Below are 15,273 nucleotides of genomic sequence, written 5' to 3'. Positions count from 1 at the left end.
TCTGTTATATACATGTATTTGGGCTTTTTTTTGTGGCAAGATACATGTAGCTTTGAAATAAAGAAGGCCGTTAGTTTGCTCAATTGAATTGTTTCATATTTTTTTCATGTCGGGGCGGGGCCTTTAATAACCGACTTTACAGTTCCCGTATTTTTTCATTATTGAAGGTCGTATAGATATAACTGCTAGCATTCCTCTTGATTTGAACTTTCTTGAATAGTTGACTCACTAGCAATTATACCACATTTTCTTATTTTTACATAAGCCTTCAATCCATCAAAAGCCAATTTAGTCTGCTGTAGCTGAAACCTACGTTTCTTAAAAAAAATCTAAATTTATATACTGACAATTTAAGAAATGTTTGTCATAGATATCTGTTCGTGATATAAGTATTAAAATATTTTAGCCATGAAGATGTGTAAACCCTTAAATAAACCCTATTTCTTTGGGCAATACCTACGGGAATTAAAATAATAAAAACCATTATTAGAAAATCGGAATATATATGTGTGTATGACTCGGAGGTGCAATGGAGATCATAAAGTTTGATTGCCACGCGTGAAGTGCGCTGGTCTGCGCCGAAGTGCGATGAGCTGTTCGATGGTTTGCGATGGTTTATATAACGCGGGATACCTAGATTAAAGTCTACAGATGTGCAATTATTATGAGCAGTATATTTGTTTCAATGTCAGTATATAAAGCATTTACTAGTGTTATTGTCTATGAATGTAATAGTTAAAGTTGCCGCGTACTAATTTAGAGATCGTCCTATTTGATGTTTTGCATGTGGAAATTATTCTTGCTTCAACATGTATCTTTACTTAATTTGTTCCTCTAATGAGATCATCATTTACCGTTATATAATCATAAGAATAGTTTCACGGTGGACCCGTATGTATTGAGGGAATGACACTTCATCGTACGTAAAAACAAATCTTTCGTATATTTCCCGTTTTACAGTCCTACATGTATATTGAATTTTACCCACAACTCAGAAAGTTGACCAGCGCGGGGTATGCTTAAACCTCTTATTCTAGATGTCAGGTAACTTACTTTAAAGTAAAAGTTAAGTAGAATTCGTAAGCTGGTAACATATAAGAAAATATAATAAAAGATAATAACGGTTTCAATTCATCACTTTTACTAGCGCTTTCACTGCTTTTACAGATCTTCAGGTAATATATATATATTTAAATTTGTTTTTTAGGGATGCATCCAGTTGTACCTTTTCATTTAAAATATATTTCCGTGAAGTAATCTCAAAAGATTACTCACTTCAATAAAAAATAAATAAGGGAAATGAAACCTCTTCTCGCATGTTGCACTTTGTGTAATTGTTCTCTTCGACAAAATACTGCCTTGAACTCAATTTTGGTATAAATATAAAGAAGCCACATTTGGTTCTTAAATGGATATTTTTTAAACACCTAAAGCTAGGTAAAGCCTATCTCTTGATATAGGCTCTTAAATTCGGCAACTTTTAGAGACCGACCGTGCTTGGGCTGTATAGCCAGTCAAGGTCGCTAAACTCTTATTATCCGTTTAGAGATTTTCTGAAAATACGATGGTTACTGTCTCATTAGAAACTAAAACCTTATCAAATATGGTGGCCTTCGGCTGTCATCTGCTCTTTTCGGGTTGTTGTCTCTTTGACATATTCATCATTTCCATTCTCAATTTTAAAATAACATAAAATATGATAAACAGTTGCCAGAGCAATATTCATTTAACAAGCCAGTGCGTTGATACAGGTTATATTCTACTGAATTTACTATATCCGTTATTATTACGTAATTATATAAGTCCCGTGTCCAGGTAAAAATAACAATTTGTGGTTTGTATGTCAGGTGAAAGTGACAACGGGTGGTATGTATACTAAAATGTTTATCGTCTTCCATTATACATGAGGGTGTGGATGGGGGTTTATAGAATAGAAAATTATTGACCAAAAAATAAAGAATACAAAAAATAATCAGACAAATTTATAGAAAAGAAAATGATGAGGTACTAGAATATATGGAATAAAAAATGATCGACAAAAGGTATAACGATTAGAAAAAATTGCCTAAAATGATAGAATACAGAAATAATGAATCCCTATTCAGACCCTCATAATCTGACTATGACGTTTAGCTTTAGGACAATTATGGGCATGTGATACAGTTTTAGAACCACAGTGATTTTTTTTTACAAAAGTTATAAGACAAATGGGTTTGAATTATTCGACATTAAAAAATTTTACTTATAACATTTCGGTTTCTTGGACATTTTTGTCCTTTGAACAGACATCTTTAACTTTTTTGTTTCAAAAGATAAAGATATGCGGATTTCGGTAAAGAGATTGGGAATATCTTCGTTATAAAATTGGGCTCTACATTTGTGTAACAATTCTTTGTTAATATTTAATTTTTGTGAAAAGAAATTGATACAAGAAGAAAAAACTGTATTTTTGTTGTATATTCATCTAGTTAAAAAAAAGTAGGTAATTTCTTCATAAAAGTTGCAACGAATAATCTTCATACAGTATCAAGCAAAATGTCATGTCTAAAATGAGGGGGCCATAACTGATAACACTTTTTCCTTTAAAAAAATGAAAAATAATTATTTGGATAAGAAAATAACCCAGACATTTAGATATATTAGAATAAAAATATTTTTTTAATTTTTTAAAAATCATTTAATATTCATCGGTTTATGATTAAATGAAAAATATAGAAAATTGTTAAGTTGTTTTTAAGGAAGGAAAATAATGTTTGTCCCGAGAAAAAAGCCCCCCCCCCCCCCCTATAAATGATCATTAATTTACCTAAGTGGGGGCTTAAATTTGGAGACCGATCGCGAGGCCTGACTGCCATAAACAACAGATAACGAACAGCAAACAGTGGATACACCAATTGATATGTATGAAAGACAACGACGGACACAAAATGATTGCACTGAATAATTTCAACTACCATTGAGATCGTTTTTTTCTTCAAATCTCCTTATCAAATTAGAAATGCATTTTAAAAAACCTTGGGATATCTTTTACAGTTTGGAATTGGAATTGGAATTAAAAATTGCATTTCCCAAAGAGTTTCAGGTAAAACCCCGAGAATCTCACCTCCTAGAAATTTGAAGTGCCAGGATGTTTGAAAATATGTATGAATTTTATTACATACTTGAAATTGTATAAGGAATATAAAAAGATTCAGTATGTTTACTGTACAAACAAACAACAGACACCAAGTGATGGATACAATTGTGGCTTATATTGTTTAATTCATTTTTACTGAGAGCAAAATTTGATTGATTGATTATTCAGTGGTTGTTTAAACGTCCAGTGGCAAAAATTTCATGCATATTCAGGACAAAAAGTCGTTTCAAAAGTATATTATGAAGTATTTGGTATAACAAATGTTTAAATTTTCTCATTATTTGGTAAATTTCATTTTCTTAGCTATTTCTAATTAATTTTATGAATCAGATTTTTCTGACAAATTATATATTTTGCTCTAAATTAACTCATACGATTCTGATAATATAAGGAACATTGTAACTTAAGTAAAAAAAAAAGAGATTATGATTGTTTAATCAGTTGTTATGTAAGTTCGCTCGTGTCAGTCGGATCACTGATTTTCGGCAATATCAAGGAAAAACCGGCACGTTCCAAATATTGTTCAACTACTCATTTAATAGATTCTTTTTCTTTAAAAATTGGAATTTATGTAATAAAAATCTATCTATCTCTACCATAGTATGAAAACAGAGTACAAGTAACACGTCCTTTCTAGTCCTTAGTGGCATATTATAAGTCCTTAGCAGTGTTTAGACGTACAGGCAGAAAACAGTCGAAGGCCACCAATGGGTAGAAAATCCCGCACCGAAGGCGTTTTTCAGCTGGTCCCTAAACAAAAATGAATTTTAGTTCAGTGATAATGGACATCATACTAAACTTCGAAACATACAAATATTTCCTAAATTTCGGAACGTAAACATATGATAATTAATTAGTTAAGGTTACAAATTTAGGCATATAAAAAGAAGGGGGGCGGGGGTCAATGCATTTGAATGGGGACATATGGTTAAAACCACCCCTTTTATCCTGGGTTGAGAACCCTCTTTTTAAAAATGGCTGGAATCGCCACTCTTTAAAACGTAGCAATTTATAAATTATTTATATTAAGTAGAATTATAAAATCGATGAGTTTTATAATTTGATAACACTCATTGATATTGGAAATACTATACTACAATTAATTTATTTAATACATGGAGTGTTTAGTAAAACTGTCGACCAATCAACACAGAAAGCGAGATATCTAAAATTTGTATACCCTTATAGATTTTCATTATCATACATCAATCTTAAATGCAATTCCAAATAAAATGGCTTTGAGAACCGTGTATTAAGCGCTTATCGTTCATTCATCAATGAATCATTCACCGTGCGTGTATCGTGCGTGTATCGTGTGTTCATCATTCATCGTGCATCGTGCGTGTATCGTGCGTTCATCATTCATCATTCATTTTTCGTTAATCCTCCGTGTAACGCTTATCGCTCATCGTGCGTGTAACGTGTATCGTGCATTCACCGTGCGTGTATCGTGCATTCACCGTGCGTGTATCGTGCGTGCGTGTATCGTGCGTGTGGTCAGTTTGAATTTTAGAAGGTCTGTAACATTTCATTGCATATAAGAAAATAACCATCACTGGAAGTTAACCAATCAAATTTTCCCCCTTTTTTAACCTGTGTACAAGCTTTAGTAACCATGTAACCTCAAGTTTCCAAAATATTCTATAGAAACCCCAAATAAAGAAATAATGGTGCTTTGAAATACCCAAGATATATGTTTATGACTCAGAAATGTTTTACTGCAATTAAATGTAGGATCAATTACCTACAACTGTCAAATTCAAGGGAATATTTTGTTTCGACCTATTTTCGTATGCAACCGAGTGTGACGTATTATGATTTGGTGGTATTACACCTAAAGAAGACTTTTTTGTTAAATAAACTGAATGTGACTTTTTTCCTTTGTAATACTGGTTATTTCAAGCATTCCTGTCAAGTTTTGTCATAATCAGTTCAATAGTTTGAGAAAAATCTAGTATGATGTAAGACGACATTTACAGCGATTCGAGCAAACTTTCTTCGAAAAAACCAAGCCGCATCATGATAGAATATAGTGTGGACCAATAAATGATCAAATATTTATCTCATCTGCCTACAAACAGTTGAATATGATACAAAAGATGACTTTAGGATGATAAATACTACTAATGGACCTCTTTGTCTTCCTTATAAGGTCTCTTTTGGTCCATTTATACCTCTCATTTCCTCAAAATTTCTACTTTTTAGGCCAATGAATAAACATTTTGGGGTAACTTTCACTCATTTATGATTGAAATGTTATTATAAATGATTAATTGAAGTATTCAAGCTGAATGAACTATCCGTATAAAATTTTGTTGTCTCCAAGGAGGTTTCAATAAGTCCTTACGTAAAACTTAAATTTACGCCGCGTTCCAGAGAGGGACATAAAATACTTCTTTTTTGGTGAATAATTTGTTGTTACTGCTTTAAAAATAATTTCATTTACTTAAAACTATATATTTATTAAAGTATTTCTTAGGAAAAAAATTCTAGTATAGCAGAATATAAGAAATAAGGAGAAAAAGCTCCCCAAAACTCTAAGTATGGCTTGTTCTGTCAACTTATATTCATGGTAAAGTCCTATTTCAAGGAAATTTTCTCATAAAATGTATTTTGGAGACTCAATCCACTCAGAATATTTCATTATTTGTAATATTTCACTTAAATAGCAAGAAATTTTAACACATGAGAGTACTCACAAGGTCAAAGGTGCATGTACAGCTTCCCATATTAGGTGTAATACCACCATTGATTTTCTCCTATTAGTCTTTGTTAAATTTGCACTTTTCAAAAAATTGTGCAGAATTTATCTTTGTTTCAAATAAAGAAATACTTGGCATGAGTAAAGATTTATCCTGTCCAGTACTATAGAAAAAATTTCACATAACATTTCATTGCATATAAGAAAATAACCATCACTGGAAGTTAACCAATCAAATTTTCCCCCTTTTTTAACCTGTGTACAAGCTTTAGTAACCATGTAACCTCAAGTTTCCAAAATATTCTATAGAAACCCCAAATAAAGAAATAATGGTGCTTTGAAATACCCAAGATATATGTTTATGACTCAGAAATGTTTTACTGCAATGAAATGTAGGATCAATTACCTACAACTGTCAAATTCAAGGGAATATTTTGTTTCGACCTATTTTCGTATGCAACCGAGTGTGACGTATTATGATTTGGTGGTATTACACCTAAAGAAGACTTTTTTGTTAAATAAACTGAATGTGACTTTTTTCCTTTGTAATACTGGTTATTTCAAGCATTCCTGTCAAGTTTTGTCATAATCAGTTCAATAGTTTGAGAAAAATCTAGTATGATGTAAGACGACATTTACAGCGATTCGAGCAAAATTTCTTCGAAAAAACCAAGCCGCATCATGATAGAATATAGTGTGGACCAATAAATGATCAAATATTTATCTCATCTGCCTACAAACAGTTGAATATGATACAAAAGATGACTTTAGGATGATAAATACTACTAATGGACCTCTTTGTCTTCCTTATAAGGTCTCTTTTGGTCCATTTATACCTCTCATTTCCTCAAAATTTCTACTTTTTAGGCCAATAAATAAAAATTTTGGGGTAACTTTCACTCATTTATGATTGAAATGTTATTATACATGATTAATTGAAGTATTCAAGCTGAATGAACTATCCGTATAAAATTTTGCTGTCTCCAAGGAGGTTTCAATAAGTCCTTACGTAAACTTAAATTTACGCCGCGTTCCAGAGAGGGACATAAAATACTTCTTTTTTGGTGAATAATTTGTTGTTACTGCTTTAAAAATAATTTCATTTACTTAAAACTATATATTTATTAAAGTATTTCTTAGGAAAAAAATTCTAGTATAGCAGAATATAAGAATTAAGGAGAAAAAGCTCCCCAAAACTCTAAGTATGGCTTGTTCTGTCAACTTATATTCATGGTAAAGTCCTATTTCAATGAAATTTTCTCATAAAATGTATTTTGGAGACTCAATACACTCAGAATATTTCATTATTAGTAATATTTCACTTAAATAGAAAGAAATTTTAACACATGAGAGTACTCACAAGGTCAAAGGTGCATGTACAGCTTCCCATAAAGAAGACTTTTTTGTTAAATAAACTGAATGTGACTTTTTTCCTTTGTAATACTGGTTATTTCAAGCATTCCTGTCAAGTTTTGTCATAATCAGTTCAATAGTTTGAGAAAAATCTAGTATGATGTAAGACGACATTTACAGCGATTCGAGCAAAATTTCTTAGAAAAAACCAAGCCGCATCATGATAGAATATAGTGTGGACCAATAAATGATCAAATATTTATCTCATCTGCCTACAAACATTTGAATATGATACAAAAGATGACTTTAGGATGATAAATACTACTAATGGACCTCTTTGTTTTCCTTATAAGGTCTCTTTTGGTCCATTTATACCTCTCATTTCCTCAAAATTTCTACTTTTTAGGCCAATAAATAAAAATTTTGGGGTAACTTTCACTCATTTATGATTGAAATGTTATTATAAATGATTAATTGAAGTATTCAAGCTGAATGAACTATCCGTATAAAATTTTGCTGTCTCCAAGGAGGTTTCAATAAGTCCTTACGTAAAACTTAAATTTACGCCGCGTTCCAGAGAGGGACATAAAATACTTCTTTTTTTTTGGTGAATAATTTGTTGTTACTGCTTTAAAAATAATTTCATTTACTTAAAACTATATATTTATTAAAGTATTTCTTAGGAAAAAAATTCTAGTATAGCAGAATATAAGAAATAAGGAGAAAAAGCTCCCCAAAACTCTAAGTATGGCTTGTTCTGTCAACTTATATTCATGGTAAAGTCCTATTTCAAGGAAATTTTCTCATAAAATGTATTTTGGAGATTCAATCCACTCAGAATATTTCATTATTTGTAATATTTCACTTAAATAGCAAGAAATTTTAACACATGAGAGTACTCACAAGGTCAAAGGTGCATGTACAGCTTCCCATAAAGAAGACTTTTTTGTTAATTAAACTGAATGTGACTTTTTTCCTTTGTAATACTGGTTATTTCAAGCATTCCTGTCTAGTTTTGTCATAATCAGTTCAATAGTTTGAGAAAAATCTAGTATGATGTAAGACGACATTTACAGCGATTCGAGCAAAATTTCTTCGAAAAAACCAAGCCGCATCATGATAGAATATAGTGTGGACCAATAAATGATCAAATATTTATCTCATCTGCCTACAAACATTTGAATATGATACAAAAGATGACTTTAGGATGATAAATACTACTAATGGACCTCTTTGTCTTCCTTATAAGGTCTCTTTTGGTCCATTTATACCTCTCATTTCCTCAAAATTTATACTTTTTAGGCCAATAAATAAAAATTTTGGGGTAACTTTCACTCATTTATGATTGAAATGTTATTATAAATGATTAATTGAAGTATTCAAGCTGAATGAACTATCCGTATAAAATTTTGCTGTCTCCAAGGAGGTTTCAATAAGTCCTTACGTAAAACTTAAATTTACGCCGCGTTCCAGAGAGGGACATACAATACTTCTTTTTTGGTGAATAAGTTGTTGTTACTGCTTTAAAAATAATTTCATTTACTTAAAACTATATATTTATTAAAGTATTTCTTAGGAAAAAAATTCTAGTATAGCAGAATATAAGAAATAAGGAGAAAAAGCTCCCCAAAACTCTAAGTATGGCTTGTTCTGTCAACTTATATTCATGGTAAAGTCCTATTTCAAGGAAATTTTCTCATAAAATGTATTTTGGAGACTCAATCCATTCAGAATATTTCATTATTTGTAATATTTCACTTAAATAGCAAGAAATTTTAACACATGAGAGTACTCACAAGGTCAAAGGTGCATGTACAGCTTCCCATATTAGGTGTAATACCACCATTGATTTTCCCCTATTAGTCTTTGTTAAATTTGCACTTTTCAAAAAATTGTGCAGAATATATCTTTGTTTCAAATAAAGAAATACTTGGCATGAGTAAAGATTTATCCTGTCCAGTACTATAGAAAAAATTTCACATAACATTTCATTGCATATAAGAAAATAACCATCACTGGAAGTTAACCAATCAAATTTTCCCCCTTTTTTAACCTGTGTACAAGCTTTAGTAACCATGTAACCTCAAGTTTCCAAAATATTCTATAGAAACCCCAAATAAAGAAATAATGGTGCTTTGAAATACCCAAGATATATGTTTATGACTCAGAAATGTTTTACTGCAATGAAATGTAGGATCAATTACCTACAACTGTCAAATTCAAGGGAATATTTTGTTTCGACCTATTTTCGTATGCAACCGGATGTGACGTATTATGGTTTGGTGGTATTACACCTAAAGAAGACTTTTTTGTTAAATAAACTGAATGTGACTTTTTTCCTTTGTAATACTGGTTATTTCAAGCATTCCTGTCAAGTTTTGTCATAATCAGTTCAATAGTTTGAGAAAAATCTAGTATGATGTAAGACGACATTTACAGCGATTCGAGCAAAATTTCTTCGAAAAAACCAAGCCGCATCATGATAGAATATAGTGTGGACCAATAAATGATCAAATATTTATCTCATCTGCCTACAAACAGTTGAATATGATACAAAAGATGACTTTAGGATGATAAATACTACTAATGGACCTCTTTGTCTTCCTTATAAGGTCTCTTTTGGTCCATTTATACCTCTCATTTCCTCAAAATTTTTACTTTTTAGGCCAATAAATAAAAATTTTGGGGTAACTTTCACTCATTTATGATTGAAATGTTATTATAAATGATTAATTGAAGTATTCAAGCTGAATGAACTATCCGTATAAAAGTTTGCTGTCTCCAAGGAGGTTTCAATAAGTCCTTACGTAAAACTTAAATTTACGCCGCGTTCCAGAGAGGGACATAAAATACTTCTTTTTTGGTGAATAATTTGTTGTTACTGCTTTAAAAATAATTTCATTTACTTAAAACTATATATTTATTAAAGTATTTCTTAGGAAAAAAAATCTAGTATAGCAGAATATAAGAGATAAGGAGAAAAAGCTCCCCAAAACTCTAAGTATGGCTTGTTCTGTCAACTAATATTCATGGTAAAGTCCTATTTCAAGGAAATTTTCTCATAAAATGTATTTTGGAGACTCAATCCACTCAGAATATTTCATTATTTGTAATATTTCACTTAAATAGCAAGAAATTTTAACACATGAGCGTACTCACAAGGTCAAAGGTGCATGTACAGCTTCCCATAAAGAAGACTTTTTTGTTAACTAAACTGAATGTGACTTTTTTCCTTTGTAATACTGGTTATTTCAAGCATTCCTGTCAAGTTTTGTCATAATCAGTTCAATAGTTTGAGAAAAATCTAGTATAATGTAAGACGACATTTACAGCGATTCGAGCAAAATTTCTTCGAAAAATCCAAACCAAGCCGCATTATGATAGAATATAGTGTGGACCAATAAATGATCAAATATTTATCTCATCTGCCTACAAACAGTTGAATATGATACAAAAGATGACTTTAGGATGATAAATACTACTAATGGACCTCTTTGTCTTCCTTTAAGGTCTCTTTTGGTCCATTTATACCTCTCATTTCCTCAAAATTTCTACTTTTTAGGCCAATAAATAAAAATTTTGGGGTAACTTTCACTCATTTATGATTGAAATGTTATTATAAATGATTAATTGAAGTATTCAAGCTGAATGAACTATCTGTATAAAAGTTTGCTGTCTCCAAGGAGGTTTCAATAAGTCCTTACGTAAAACTTAAATTTACGCCGCGTTCCAGAGAGGGACATACAATACTTCTTTTTTGGTGAATAATTTGTTGTTACTGCTTTAAAAATAATTTCATTTACTTAAAACTATATATTTATTAAAGTATTTCTTAGGAAGAAAAATCTAGTATAGCAGAATATAAGAAATAAGGAGAAAAAGCTCCCCAAAACTCTAAGTATGGCTTGTTCTGTCAACTAATATTCATGGTAAAGTCCTATTTCAAGGAAATTTTCTCATAAAATGTATTTTGGAGACTCAATCCACTCAGAATATTTCATTATTTGTAATATTTCACTTAAATAGCAAGAAATTTTAACACATGAGAGTACTCACAAGATCAAAGGTGCATGTACAGCTTCCCATATTAGGTGTAATACCACCATTGATTTTCCCCTATTAGTCTTTGTTAAATTTGCACTTTTCAAAAAATTGTGCAGAATTTATCTTTGTTTCAAATAAAGAAATACTTGGCATGAGTAAAGATTTATCCTGTCCAGTACTATAGAAAAAATTTCACATAACATTTCATTGCATATAAGAAAATAACCATCACTGGAAGTTAACCAATCAAATTTTCCCCCTTTTTTAACCTGTGTACAAGCTTTAGTAACCATGTAACCTCAAGTTTCCAAAATATTCTATAGAAACCCCAAATAAAGAAATAATGGTGCTTTGAAATACCCAAGATATATGTTTATGACTCAGAAATGTTTTACTGCAATGAAATGTAGGATCAATTACCTACAACTGTCAAATTCAAGGGAATATTTTGTTTCGACCTATTTTCGTATGCAACCGGATGTGACGTATTATGATTTGGTGGTATTACACCTAAAGAATACTTTTTTGTTAAATAAACTGAATGTGACTTTTTTCCTTTGTAATACTGGTTATTTCAAGCATTCCTGTCAAGTTTTGTCATAATCAGTTCAATAGTTTGAGAAAAATCTAGTATGATGTAAGACGACATTTACAGCGATTCGAGCAAAATTTCTTCGAAAAAACCAAGCCGCATCATGATAGAATATAGTGTGGACCAATAAATGATCAAATATTTATCTCATCTGCCTACAAACAGTTGAATATGATACAAAAGATGACTTTAGGATGATAAATACTACTAATGGACCTCTTTGTCTTCCTTATAAGGTCTCTTTTGGTCCATTTATACCTCTCATTTCCTCAAAATTTCTACTTTTTAGGCCAATAAATAAAAATTTTGGGGTAACTTTCACTCATTTATGATTGAAATGTTATTATAAATGATTAATTGAAGTATTCAAGCTGAATGAACTATCCGTATAAAAGTTTGCTGTCTCCAAGGAGGTTTCAATAAGTCCTTACGTAAAACTTAAATTTACGCCGCGTTCCAGAGAGGGACATAAAATACTTCTTTTTTGGTGAATAATTTGTTGTTACTGCTTTAAAAATAATTTCATTTACTGAAAACTATATATTTATTAAAGTATTTCTTAGGAAAAAAAATCTAGTATAGCAGAATATAAGAGATAAGGAGAAAAAGCTCCCCAAAACTCTAAGTATGGCTTGTTCTGTCAACTAATATTCATGGTAAAGTCCTATTTCAATGAAATTTTCTCATAAAATGTATTTTGGAGACTCAATCCACTTAGAATATTTCATTATTTGTAATATTTCACTTAAATAGCAAGAAATTTTAACACATGAGAGTACTCACAAGGTCAAAGGTGCATGTACAGCTTCCCATATTAGGTGTAATACCACCATTGATTTTCCCCTTTTAGTCTTTGTTAAATTTGCACTTTTCAAAAAATTGTGCAGAATTTATCTTTGTTTCAAATAAAGAAATACTTGGCATGAGTAAAGATTTATTCTGTCCAGTACTATAGAAAAAATTTCACATAACATTTCATTGCATATAAGAAAATAACCATCACTGGAAGTTAACCAATCAAATTTTCCCCCTTTTTTAACCTGTGTACAAGCTTTAGTAACCATGTAACCTCAAGTTTCCAAAATATTCTATAGAAACCCCAAATAAAGAAATAATGGTGCTTTGAAATACCCAAGATATATGTTTATGACTCAGAAATGTTTTACTGCAATGAAATGTAGGATCAATTACCTACAACTGTCAAATTCAAGGGAATATTTTGTTTCGACCTATTTTCGTATGCAACCGGATGTGACGTATTATGATTTGGTGGTATTACACCTAAAGAAGACTTTTTTGTTAAATAAACTGAATGTGACTTTTTTCCTTTGTAATACTGGTTATTTCAAGCATTCCTGTCAAGTTTTGTCATAATCAGTTCAATAGTTTGAGAAAAATCTAGTATGATGTAAGACGACATTTACAGCGATTCGAGCAAAATTTCTTCGAAAAAACCAAGCCGCATCATGATAGAATATAGTGTGGACCAATAAATGATCAAATATTTATCTCATCTGCCTACAAACAGTTGAATATGATACAAAAGATGACTTTAGGATGATAAATACTACTAATGGACCTCTTTGTCTTCCTTATAAGGTCTCTTTTGGTCCATTTATACCTCTCATTTCCTCAAAATTTCTACTTTTTAGGCCAATAAATAAAAATTTTGGGGTAACTTTCACTCATTTATGATTGAAATGTTATTATAAATGATTAATTGAAGTATTCAAGCTGAATGAACTATCCGTATAAAAGTTTGCTGTCTCCAAGGAGGTTTCAATAAGTCCTTACGTAAAACTTAAATTAACGACGCGTTCCAGAGAGGGACATAAAATACTTCTTTTTTGGTGAATAATTTGTTGTTACTGCTTTAAAAATAATTTCATTTACTTAAAACTATATATTTATTAAAGTATTTCTTAGGAAAAAAATTCTAGTATAGCAGAATATAAGAAATAAGGAGAAAAAGCTCCCCAAAACTCTAAGTATGGCTTGTTCTGTCAACTTATATTCATGGTAAAGTCCTATTTCAAGGAAATTTTCTCATAAAATGTATTTTGGAGACTCAATCCACTCAGAATATTTCATTATTTGTAATATTTCACTTAAATAGCAAGAAATTTTAACACATGAGAGTACTCACAAGGTCAAAGGTGCATGTACAGCTTCCCATGTTAGGTGTAATACCACCATTGATTTTCCCCTATTAGTCTTTGTTAAATTTGCACTTTACAAAAATTTGTGCAGAATTTATCTTTGTTTCAAATAAAGAAATACTTGGCATGAGTAAAGATTTATCCTGTCCTGTACTATAGAAAAAATTTCACATCACATTTCATTGCATATAAGAAAATAACCATCACTGGAAGTTAACCAATCAAATTTTCCCCCTTTTTTAACCTGTGTACAAGCTTTAGTAACCATGTAACCTCAAGTTTCCAAAATATTCTATAGAAACCCCAAATAAAGAAATAATGGTGCTTTGAAATACCTAAGATATATGTTTATGACTCAGAAATGTTTTACTGCAATGAAATGTAGGATCAATTACCTACAACTGTCAAATTCAAGGGAATATTTTGTTTCGACCTATTTTCGTAGGCAACCGGATGTGACGTATTATGATTTGGTGGTATTACACCTACAGAAGACTTTTTTGTTAAATAAACTGAATGTGACTTTTTTCCTTTGTAATACTGGTTATTTCAAGCATTCCTGTCAAGTTTTGTCATAATCAGTTCAATAGTTTGAGAAAAAGCTAGTATGATGTAAGACGACATTTACAGCATTTCCAGCAAAATTTCTTCGAAAAAACCAAGCTGCATCATGATAGAATATAGTGTGGACTAATAAATGATCAAATATTTATCTCATCTGCCTACAAACAGTTGAATATGATACAAAAGATGACTTTAGGATGATAAATACTACTAATGGACCTCTTTGTCTTCCTTTAAGGTCTCTTTTGGTCCATTTATACCTCTCATTTCCTCAAAATTTCTACTTTTTAGGCCAATAAATAAAAAATTTGGGGTAACTTTCACTCATTTATGATTGAAATGTTATTATAAATGATTAATTGAAGTATTCAAGCTGAATGAACTATCCGTATAAAAGTTTGCTGTCTCCAAGGAGGTTTCAATAAGTCCTTACGTAAAACTTAAATTTACGCAGCGTTCCAGAGAGGGACATAAAATACTTCTTTTTTGGTGAATAATTTGTTGTTACTGCTTTAAAAATAATTTCATTTACTTAAAACTATATATTTATTAAAGTATTTCTTAGGAAAAAAAATCTAGTATAGCAGAATATAAGAGATAAGGAGAAAAAGCTCCCCAAAACTCTAAGTGTGGCTTGTTCTGTCAACTAATATTCATGGTAAAGTCCTATTTCAAGGAAATTTTCTCATAAAATGTATTTTGGAGACTCAATCCACTCAGAATA

The 15,273-nt window shown here is 30.8% G+C and overlaps 2 long non-coding RNA genes across 2 annotated transcripts; both read left to right on the top strand.

Annotated features, from left to right (window-relative positions):
* Positions 1-5,457: 5,457 nt before the first annotated feature.
* On the top strand, positions 5,458-14,057 carry LOC127701445 (uncharacterized). Its single transcript, XR_007982039.1, has 2 exons — positions 5,458-5,870; positions 14,008-14,057. It is a non-coding gene; the product is annotated as an uncharacterized LOC127701445 (long non-coding RNA).
* LOC127701440 (uncharacterized) lies at positions 7,780-11,331 on the top strand. Its single transcript, XR_007982035.1, has 2 exons — positions 7,780-8,103; positions 11,257-11,331. It is a non-coding gene; the product is annotated as an uncharacterized LOC127701440 (long non-coding RNA).
* Positions 14,058-15,273: the final 1,216 nt, after the last annotated feature.

This window comes from Mytilus californianus, unplaced genomic scaffold, assembly GCF_021869535.1.
Source record: "Mytilus californianus isolate M0D057914Y unplaced genomic scaffold, xbMytCali1.0.p SCAF_5, whole genome shotgun sequence".
Lineage (NCBI taxonomy): Eukaryota > Metazoa > Mollusca > Bivalvia > Mytilida > Mytilidae > Mytilus > Mytilus californianus.
The sequence above is the reverse complement of the archived record's forward strand: the minus strand, read 5'-3'. Positions and strand labels throughout refer to the sequence as shown.